Source organism: Tenrec ecaudatus, chromosome 4 (assembly GCF_050624435.1).
Source record: "Tenrec ecaudatus isolate mTenEca1 chromosome 4, mTenEca1.hap1, whole genome shotgun sequence".
NCBI classification, from domain to species: Eukaryota; Metazoa; Chordata; class Mammalia; order Afrosoricida; family Tenrecidae; genus Tenrec; species Tenrec ecaudatus.
The window spans coordinates 65945510-65956051 of NC_134533.1; the positions used below are offsets into that span (position 1 = coordinate 65945510).

The following is a 10542-nucleotide window of genomic DNA, read 5'->3' on the forward strand; positions in this document are numbered from 1 at the left end:
AGGTGTATGATTTATATTACATAGTTGAGTAGCAAATTATATTTTTTCCATGTCATTATATAGAACTCAGAGAGCACTCTGATATATTTCACACATTGAAAGTTGATCATAGCTGTTACATATCATCATCTTCTAAAGTTTAAATATACTTACAATTGCTATTCTTTTAAAAAGCCTAGGGTAGTGCCTATAATTTTAGTAAATTATAATCCAAATCATAATATGGTCTACATGAATGCATTTTGGGGGTGTCTGTTTTTCTGTTTTTAAGAAAGCATAGATGTGAGTAATGTATTGGTGGGGCTAAAAAGGATTTAATCAAAGATCATCTTATATGTTGAGTCTAATAATCGGTGGTCTGGTTAATCACAATGTGGTGCACCTGGTGTTCTGAGTTATGGCTTACAGCCAGGCTACTTCATATAACTAATATTAGGTACCCAATTGTAGGTCGATGTAAAGGAAAAGATTGACATCCTCTAAAAGACCATTCTGGATCATGTAAACATCACTAATAACAACAAATTCCTGCGATACCTGACTTTCTACTGGTATTCCGCTGTTCAGAGTCTGGTTCCCCATAGTATCTTATGCAGCCTCCTGCGGATCTCTTTAGTCTTGATAGAATAGATAATTGGGTTCAGCATTGGAGGAACAAAGAGGTAGATCAAGGACATGAACTTGTGCACATATTCAGGGGCATGCCTGCCAAGCCTGTGGACCATGGACATGCTAACCATGGGCATGTAGAAGATGAGCACAGCACAGATATGTGACGCACAGGTGTTCAGGGTTTAAGCCTCTCCTCCCGGGAAGCGATGGCCAGCACAGAGCTCAGTATGAGCACGTAGGAGAGAAGGGTGAGCACAGAGTCGACGCCAAAGGCAGAGATGACAATGGCCAGGCCGTACAAGCTGTTGATTGTGGTATCTCCACAGGGCAGGCGGATCAAGTCTGGATGTAGGCAGTAGGCATGGGTCAGCAGGTTGGCCTTACAGAACGGCAGCCTCTTCAGGAGAAATGGCAGTGGGAAAACCATACAGAAGCTTCGAATGATGATGAACAGACCCATGTGAGCAACACAGTCATCAGTGAGCACTGTCGAGTAGCACAAAGGGTTACAGATAGCAACATATCTGTCAAAACTCATAGCGAGGAGGATCCCAGACTCTGTCCAGGAGAAAAAGTGGATGAAGAACATTTGGGCCAGGCAGGCATCAAATGCAGCCTCTGGAGCGTGAAAGCACAGGGCAGTGAGTACAGTGGGCAACGTGGAAAAGGACACACCCAAGTTGTTGACAGACAGCAGGGAGAGGGTAATAGTACATTGGCTGGTGCAAGCGCTGCTCCTCCTTCACGATGAATATAATGAGAGTGTTTCCCAGGATAGAGACGGCAGAGAGCAGCAGGAGTACGGCCATCAGCAAGGGCTCCAGAGCTCCCATCTCTGGGAAGCCTGTTAACATGAAGCTGGAGGTGTTTGAGATGTTGGTCCCAGCGCTTCCCATAAGGGTCACCGCGTGCCTTCTGAAGAAAACTGAGTGCTGATTCAGTCAGGTGGCGGAAGATGTGAAGACCACGCGAGGTCCTTGTCCTCAGGCTGGGCAGGAGAATTATATTCACACTCCAGTCCAAATCCAAAGATTGTGGAAGAGCCAGAAAAAGGGAGGTTAGGAGTCACTGGTTACATCTCTGGCCATCTGCCATCTGAAGGGTCCACCATGGGCTCCAGCTTTTATTCCAAAGAAAATCGTTTACTATTTTTTGGACATTATCTCTTCCTTCCTATCTTCGTGTTATTTACATAGATTAGGATTTTCGCCAATGAGAAAATAAATTATATTTGCCTTTGATGCCCCATAAGTGAGCGCAATTTACCCCCCATAGAGTCTTCCCTTAACACTCTCAACCCACTGCTTTCTGTCCTCTGGCGCAGCACTTCCTGTCTGCATTCTTGAATACTTCCACTCTGGGGTCTCTGCACTCAAGCATCCCTCCCAACCCTCACTCTCCTGGAAATGCTTTCTCTCCTCACTTTCTCAGCAAGACAGAGCCAGGCACTGATGTTTCCCCGCTGCTGGTTCTTCTGGGCTTTCTCCCGGTCTGCTCACATGCGGATTTCTCTCTTTTAGATCAAGGATTCTCAAGCTATGAAGAATGTCAGATTAAAGAGGAACTATTACAAATCCCTTCCTCTAGGCCTCTTCCACACCAATTACATTAGACCTTTGTATTGTAAGACTCAGGAATCAAAAAAGTATTGCTTTGTAAAAACTTTGCACATGATTCCAGTGTGGAGTCAAGCTTGATAAACCACAGTTGAGATGACTCCTATCAGCCTTCAAATACGCCACATTCCCTACAAATGTCTTCTTTCACTGAGAACCAGTCTCACCAGCTACTGATCCAGGAAAAGAAACAAACAAAAACCTCTGTATTGATCCCACTTCTCCTTATAGTTATCACTGGCTTCTCTGTTGTGCCTTACAACTAATGATCTGAAATTTGTTTCTCTTATTAATAGCTTTCCCGTCTTTCCTTTGTGTTGTTGACTTCTAAATTTGTCTCTCTAGATTACACTTCCCTTCTAGCTCTAGATTCAAGCATCCAACTCCTTGTTTGACTAACAACTATAATAGTTCAAATTACAAAATTAATAGACCAAACTGGTACAATTTATCATTCACTACCTTTGCTGCTTTCAAATATTCATCTTGTTAAAATTCAACACCTGGATGATCAAGACAGAAAAATACAAGAAGCATCCTTTATATTGTTATAATCTGTCCTATGAGATTTAATCTATTGCCATCTTTCCAGTGTATATTTAACCCTGTCCTCTAGTCTCCTTCTAACTTACAATTTCCATCTATCCCTCCATGTCTCTAATCAGGAAGTCTACAAGGGGTTATCTTGCTGAATGCTTGGCTTAGTGTCCTGTCTTTCTCTAATTCATTCTCCAGAATCAAGCTAAAATGTGTGTTTTCAATATAAATAAAATGTTGATATACTTTTACTGAAAACCTCCCAAAAGCCTCCTTTAGGTTTGAATAAGTATTCCACTATGCTATCCTGGGAGCCCTGGTGACCCTGTGGAGTGGTCCCAGGCTACTAAGCATACAACTCACCAGTAGTTCTGAGGAACGAAGATGAGACTGCCTAATACCATAAAGATTTAGTCTCAGAAAACCTATGCCATGTTGACTATGTGTCAGAATTGATGTAATGGAAGTGGGTTTTGGTTTGATTTAACAAAGTCCTATAGCAGCAGCCACACTGCTTGAGAGCTCAATGTCTTTTAATTTTGCTAATTTTTCAGTACTACTCTGCTTATGGTTGTATGTCTCTGTGACACACATTTGCACATATTTTTCTTTGTGGCCCTTACCATGCTTTAGAATGGTAATATATGCTTGGCTATTCATGAGTGTCTTCCTCTCCCCCCACCTCACTGAATTATAAACGTGTTGCTATTGAGATAATTTTGACTCTCAATTTTCTTGCAGGACAGGGAACTACTGCCTCATAGGGGTCCCAAGGCAGCAATCTGTACTAGAGCAGTCTGCCGGGACTTTCTCCCAGGAAGCAGCTATGGGTTTGAACTGCCACCATTCAAGTCAGCTGCCGAGCGTTTGATCACCAAACCAGAGTGCCTGCAATAAATTGTGTTGTCGTAGCTAGATGCCGTAGAGTTAGTTTGGACTCCTGGCAACAATGTGTGTACAACAGAACAAAGCATTCCCCAGCTGGGCACCATCCTCAACCCCTTCCCTTGATGTGACTCGATGGCACAGGCTCTGGTCGATCAATAAATTAGAGGCACCCATGGTTTCATTTTCCTTGTTCTTCATCTTCATTGTTAAGGTCATTTGACATGGAATTCTGACCGAATCATCAGACCCAGCAGGCATTCTAAGCAGCTGTAGTTTTACCTTTTGAATTTTTTATTAATAGCTTTATTGGGACATAATCCATATGTCACACAATTTAATAGTTGAATCATATCAAGAAGAGGTGTACAATCATTACCAAAATCAATTTTATCACATTTACATCTTTCTGGAGCTTCTTGTTATTAACTCTCCACCCACCCTCCTACCCGCCATGAGCTATATTTTTAAGGGTACAATGAATTCAGAGAAGTAAAATTACTCTTTTAATATGCATCAAATGAATTTTTATCTCAGCTTTGCCACAAGATAGCTGTGATTATATTTAACTTCTTCAAAGTTTCCTTTCAGAACTATAATACAGGAAAAACAATAGAGTAAGGCCTCAAGTTCATATCCAGGTATCTGGTGCAAGGAAATGATGGAATAAAGGACCAAGAAGGAAAAGCACCCCTAGAGCAGGAAGACTGGAATGCCTTCAGGGGCAGACAGGGTTCAGGCAGACACTGCTGGCCCAAAGGCCACCATCCAAACCCACCCGGGCACGTGGAGGACAAGCTCAGCAGCATGCTTCCACAAGTTCACCATCTTGCAAACTTGCAGAGCAGTTGGGCCTTGTCATCCATTAAGAGCACCACAGGAGTGGGGTCCCTCATTCCCTCCACCCTACCCTCTCACTGTCAGGGTCTCAACCACAGCTTTCTTCTTGGGCCTCAGACCTTTTCTCTCATATCTGTGAGAACAGGAAAGGACCTTAATGATGGGTCCTCTGAACTGAAGAATTCTCACCAAACTAAAGCTTCAGAAAATGCCTCTCTGGGCCAGGTTTCTCCATCATAGAAACCACGAACTGAAGCAGAAGAAACGGGGTGAAGATAGCAGGATTTCAGGTGCCATCGGCCTTAGGGTAGGAATATGAGTGTTAGAGCAAACTTTCTTAGGATTAGTCACATGTAGCCTCGCCTTCTTCCAATGGTTTCACGCTGAGTGTGTTGGGATGTGGGAGCCCCAGAGGAAGTGCTATCGCCTCTGTGAAGGAATTGCTGAAGGCCCGACTTACCTCCCTGGATGGCTTTGGTGGAGGAGAGAGAGGCAGGTGAAGTGCTTCTCAAGATGAGACACACCCAGCTCTGCGTAGTCCGCATTTAGCTGCCCTGAGGCTCAGCCCTGGTCTCTACAAAGGTGCCTTCAGAAGTCCCTCAAGGCTTAGGAAGTCCAGGGGCTCAGTCAGGTGACTGGAGCCTTAGGGAGGCAAGGAGTGAGTCCTCCTGTCTGGCATTTCTCCTCCTTAGGGATTTCATAGAAATTACAAGCCAGGACTGGCTAACCCTAGAATGATCAAGCTTGACTAATCAATTCAGTACAAACAACAGAAATTAAGCTTCAAACTTAACGAGTCTCACTGGTCCCCACATTAGAGGTCTTTAACTTGCCATGCCACACCCAAGAGATGTCTAAAGGCACCACCCTAAAAGCTTACATCTTTAGAGTAGTAAGTAGCTTCCCCGCCCTGTGTTGTAAAACTAATACCTGTGTGAAGGAGCCCTGGTGGTGTGGTGGGTCACACATATTAACCTAAAGGTCAGCAGTTCAAAACCACCAGTGGCTGCTTAGAGAAAGATAGGCTCCCTTAAAGGTTTATGCCCTGGGAACCCACAGGAGCAGTTCTACTGTCCTCTAGGAAACCATGAGTCACAATTGACTTGATGGTAGTGCATTTAGTTAAGTTTTTCACAGGACCCTGGACCCTGGGGATGTCAGGGAAGCTTTGGGTACTAACAAGAAAGTCAGTGGTTCAAACCCACCTGTCTCCCGGAGGGAGAAAGAGAAAGCTGTCTGCTCCCTTAAATATTTCTAGTCTCGGAAACCCAATGGGGCAGTTCTATACTGTCCTGTAGTGTCGTTATGAGTTGGAATTGTCTCAGTGTCAATGGGGTCTGGTTGGTTTTGGATTGCACAATGATCAAGCATTTCTAGATGATCAACACCCACTCAGAAGGAAGGGTCGGACAATCTGCTCCTGTAACGATTGGCTGACAGGAAAGTGTGGGGGACAGTTCTTCTCTGTCCTGTAGACTTGCTGCGACTCAGAATCATCTCAATGGCCCTCAGCAAACCCACACCAGCTTTACCAGAGAAAGTACTGTGCCTGGGCAAACTGCTCAGTCGTGGGGAAACTAAGATAATCTGTCACCTTATGCTTAGGCCTGAAGTAGAAATCACCAGCTCCTTCCCTATCTCAGGGAGTATCCCTTGAAAAATGAGTTAATTTGTTTGAGTTTTATAGTCCTTGGTTGTAAGATTGAAGTTAACATTTCTACAGAACAACTTAAATATGAACATGTGGTAAGTGCTTATGAAAGAAGATCAATTGTAATTACTTACCGTATGTCTATCATCTGCCAGAGAAGAACGTGAACTTGAACTTGAATGGATGGTATAATCTGAGGGCAGACTGACCCCACCTCCCCCAATTCACAAATTCAAGGACCTTAAAATTAAATCATCTCCCCCTCCCAGATGACGAATAATAAAAATGTGGTTCAAGGGGAGTCGACAGTATAATACATGAAATAACAATAATAATAACTAATTGCTTAAGAATTCACAATGATGAAATTGTGGGTGTGGAAAAAGGGTGGGGAAAGAGGACCTGATACCAAGAAAGAAATAAAATATTATGGAAATGTTAATAGCAACAGATGCTCAAGTGTGCTTGAGTGATGGATTGTTATAAGATTTCTAAGAGCCTCCCTAATAAAATGATTAATTATTTTTAATCAGGAGGAAAAATTAAAGAGTCCTTGGGACACTCTGTATGGCATTTACACTTTGGTTATGGAGAAACTGCAATTCTAAGGGGGGAAAATCTAGTTGATTTATAGAGGAAATGGTTTCCATAATTGATCTAGCCTGGGGCAATCCTCTTATTACTGGATTGGAGAATGAAAAAAAATTAGAGTGGAACACCAAAAGCATTTGAGATTTAATATCTCAAAAATCTTGTATTAATTTCTTCTTGCATAGCCCATGTTTGTGTATATGAGTGTGTGGAGAGAGAACATAAATATCCATACAGAAACAGAGAAAAAATAAGGAAGAAAAAAATGTCCTATTTGAAAATGACAAGAATATGTCTACCTTCCTTGAAATAATCAGTAAGCCAATCACAAGAAATTAAAATAAAGAAATAAAACTTTATTTTCAAAATGAAATTATTTCATTGCTCTAACCTGATGGAAAATATACAATAAGAAAAGCAATTCCCCTTTATTGAACACTACCATTAGTAAACTTACTGAGAAACTTGTCCATGTATACAATTTAACTTTGTAATTCTAACATTTAGGATTTTTTATTTCTAGCATTCAAATCAGATATCAAGAAGATAACTGAGCTTAATTAGATTCAGGAAATTTATGAAAGTTGTCAGGAATATAACATTAATGTAGGATCCAAGATTCCACATTAACATCTAAGTCTCCAACCGGTGGTATTTTTCAGTCAGCTCCTGTGTCTATAAAAACTGGACAATGAGTAAGAAAGAATGAACACATTAGAGTCATGGTGTTGGCAAAAAATGGAATGTTCTATGACTCCCAGAAGTATGAAGAAATCTGTCTTGGAGAAAATACAGCCATGATGATCTTAAAAATGAGGTGGTGAGCCTTCATCTTACGTATTTTGGACATGCTATTAGGAGAGACCAATCCCTGGAGGGTGACATTGTGCAAAAAAAAAGGGGGGGTCTATTATTACAGAGGCTGAAACATGGGTTCAAACATAACTACTCTTGTGTAGGAGACACAGAACAAGGCAGCAGTCATTGTTGCTGCTGAGGGAAGGTTTGCTGTTTCCATTGGCCTGTGCTGGGGAGGCGGGGTCACCATGGTTAAGACACTGACTGGAGGGAGAAGGGATCAGGCAGGAGCCTGATGGTGATAGGGCATGCGATGGTTTCTCATCAGTTGATAGACTTTAGAGGAGCCTCGTGCTTGAGAGTGAGTCACTGAGATACTTGCCCAGCCTCCCTGGTGGGCTGAGCAGCTTGTGGAAATTGGTTAAGGGCTCGCCATCTTCTTGAGGAGTTCCACCTCCTCAGCTAGAAAATGTTCCCAGAGAATATCCCAGAAATGAGGTGTCTGTGTGTATAGAATCACAGGTCTCTGAAGAGTCTAGATCATGTTCTTCCCCAGTGCCCTAGCTTGAGCCTCTGCCGCTCATCCTGGGGCAGCTTGTGGGTGTGCTAGGAGTGACCCAGTTGCTGAGCTCCTTTTATCACATCAGTCATCACCCTCACGCTTCTTGACCAACTCGAGAAAGGACTGCCCCATTCTTTCCAAACCACATCCCTTTGATCTACATGGAAGCCCAAGGAGAGATAAAGATACAAGTTGACCAGACAATTAACAAGGATCTCTGTTTTGGTGGAATTATTATTGTCCATGATTGGTGGACAACTGTAAGCTAACTACCAAGAACAGTGGGGGCAGGTCTAGGAAACAGAGAATGGCCAAGAGATTACCAAAGGTGGCAGAAGAAGTTGGAAGGTGGTCCAACAAGGTGGTAGGAAATCTCTGGATCTGTTTCATGCAAACACTGCTGAAGTGAGGGACAGATTCATGGGATCACTGGACAAACACTGAAACACACAGCATTTTGTTCTCTTACATATATGATTCCTATGAGTCAGTCATGAGGTCTAAAAGGGACCAGTTATCAGACATCAAAGAACTAAAAATGATATCAGTGTGTGCCCACCTCCCTGATATGGTCACTGAAGACAAACATGTGCATAAGCAAATGTGGTGAAGAAAGCTGATGGTGCCCGGATATCAAAAGATATAGAGTCCAGGGTCTTAAAGGCTTGAAGATAAACAAGTGGTCATCTAGTTCAGAAGCAACAAAGCCCACATGGAAGAAACACACAAGCCTGTGTGACCATGAGTTGTTAAAGGGATCAGGTAACAAGCATCAAAGAACAAAAAATCATATAATTGTAAATGAGGTGAGTGCAGAGTGGAGACTCAAAGCCCATCTGTAGGCAATTGAACATCCCCTTACTGAAGGGTTGTGGGGAGATGAGCCAGTCAGGGTGCAGGGTAGCAACAATGAAACATATAACTTTCCTCCAAATGCTTCCTCCCCTTCACTATCATGATCCCAGTTCTACTTTACAAATCTGGCTAGACCAGAGGATATACTTTGGTACAGAGAGCAACTGGAAATACAGGGAATCCAGGACAGATGACTCCTTCAGGATAAGTGGTGAATGTGGCGAAGACTGGAGGTAGAAAGGGGGAACCAATTACAAGAATCTACGTATAGCCTCCTCCCTGGGGGATGGGCAGCAGAGAAGAGGGCGGGGAGAGACATCGGACAGTGTAACATATGACAAAATAATAATAATTTATGAGTTATGAAGGGTTCATGAGGTAGGGGGGAGTAGGGAGAGGGGGAATACAAGCAGCCGATATTAAGGGCTCAAGTGGAAGGCAAATATTTTGAGAATGATGATGGCACCAAGTGAACATATGTGCTTGACACAATGGATGTATGTATGGATTGTGTTAAGAATTGTATGAGCCCCCAATAAATGGATTAAAAAAAAAAGATTCCTGTGAGTCAGAGTGCCTCATAATCTCTTAAGAGCAATAACAAGATTTCAATTGAGGAGAATAATTAATCTTTATAAACATGCACACACACAACCATTACTTGGAAGAGGAGAATAAAAACAACGAAACAGAGACTTGAAGAAGACTATCAAGCAGACACATACAAGGAGAAGACACGACTGGACAAAGGAACACCAGGAGCTAATGTACTGATGCACTGCTTATTTGAAGATGGACACTCGTTCATTAAAACCTGAGCTAGGACACCTTAAGTCACATCCATAGGTCCCATCTTTTCTTGTTGTTTGTACATGCACAAATGTAATCGTGGTGTGTTTCTCACTAGGAAGAATGCGCTTGAGTTGACAAGAGGATTTTTATCTAAGTAGTCATTCTATTTCTCATAGCAGATTAGTAGCATGACACATGCATTATTTTCTTTTAGGGACCCTTCTTTAAATGTTTCCTATTTGTATTGACCCTCTTTCCTCTTATCCTCACACTCTGAGTTGAGTACAGCAGCACCCCAGTTGATGTCGAGACATTAAGTCTGCCTTCTTCCAAACCATTTTTCTACATTACAGAAATATGTCTCATTCAAGTTTAACCACATCAAATTTGCTATTTCAACTCTGATAAGTCCAAACCTTTATATGGCCTACAGGACTCTGGATTACAGGATTCCTGCCTTCCAACTTCATCTTGAAATATTTGCTCCTTTGTCCCTCCAGAGGCAATTGTATTGCTATTCTTTTGGTTCCTTGAAGATGGTGTTCGCTTTTGCCTGACAATGTTCACTTCTGCTGCTTCCCGTGTCTTCCAAGCTCTTCTCCACTCACCTTCCCTTCATCTGGCCACCTCCTATCCTCCAGCTCTCAGCCTAAGCATGTCTGTCTAGGCAGGATTCCCCTAACTCCTAGTTTGGCTGATATTCTAAACTGATCCCTCCTTGTGTTTCGCAGTTTAAGTGATTTATTACAAATAATACATTATTTATGTAATTTCTCTCTTCTCTATTAACAGGTAAATTATAT

General features: G+C 42.4%; 1 pseudogene; it reads right to left on the reverse strand.

Annotated features, from left to right (window-relative positions):
• Window positions 1-563: 563 nt before the first annotated feature.
• LOC142446787 (olfactory receptor 51I2-like) lies at window positions 564-1508 on the reverse strand (annotated as a pseudogene).
• Between the last annotated feature and the right edge of the window lie 9034 nt (window positions 1509-10542).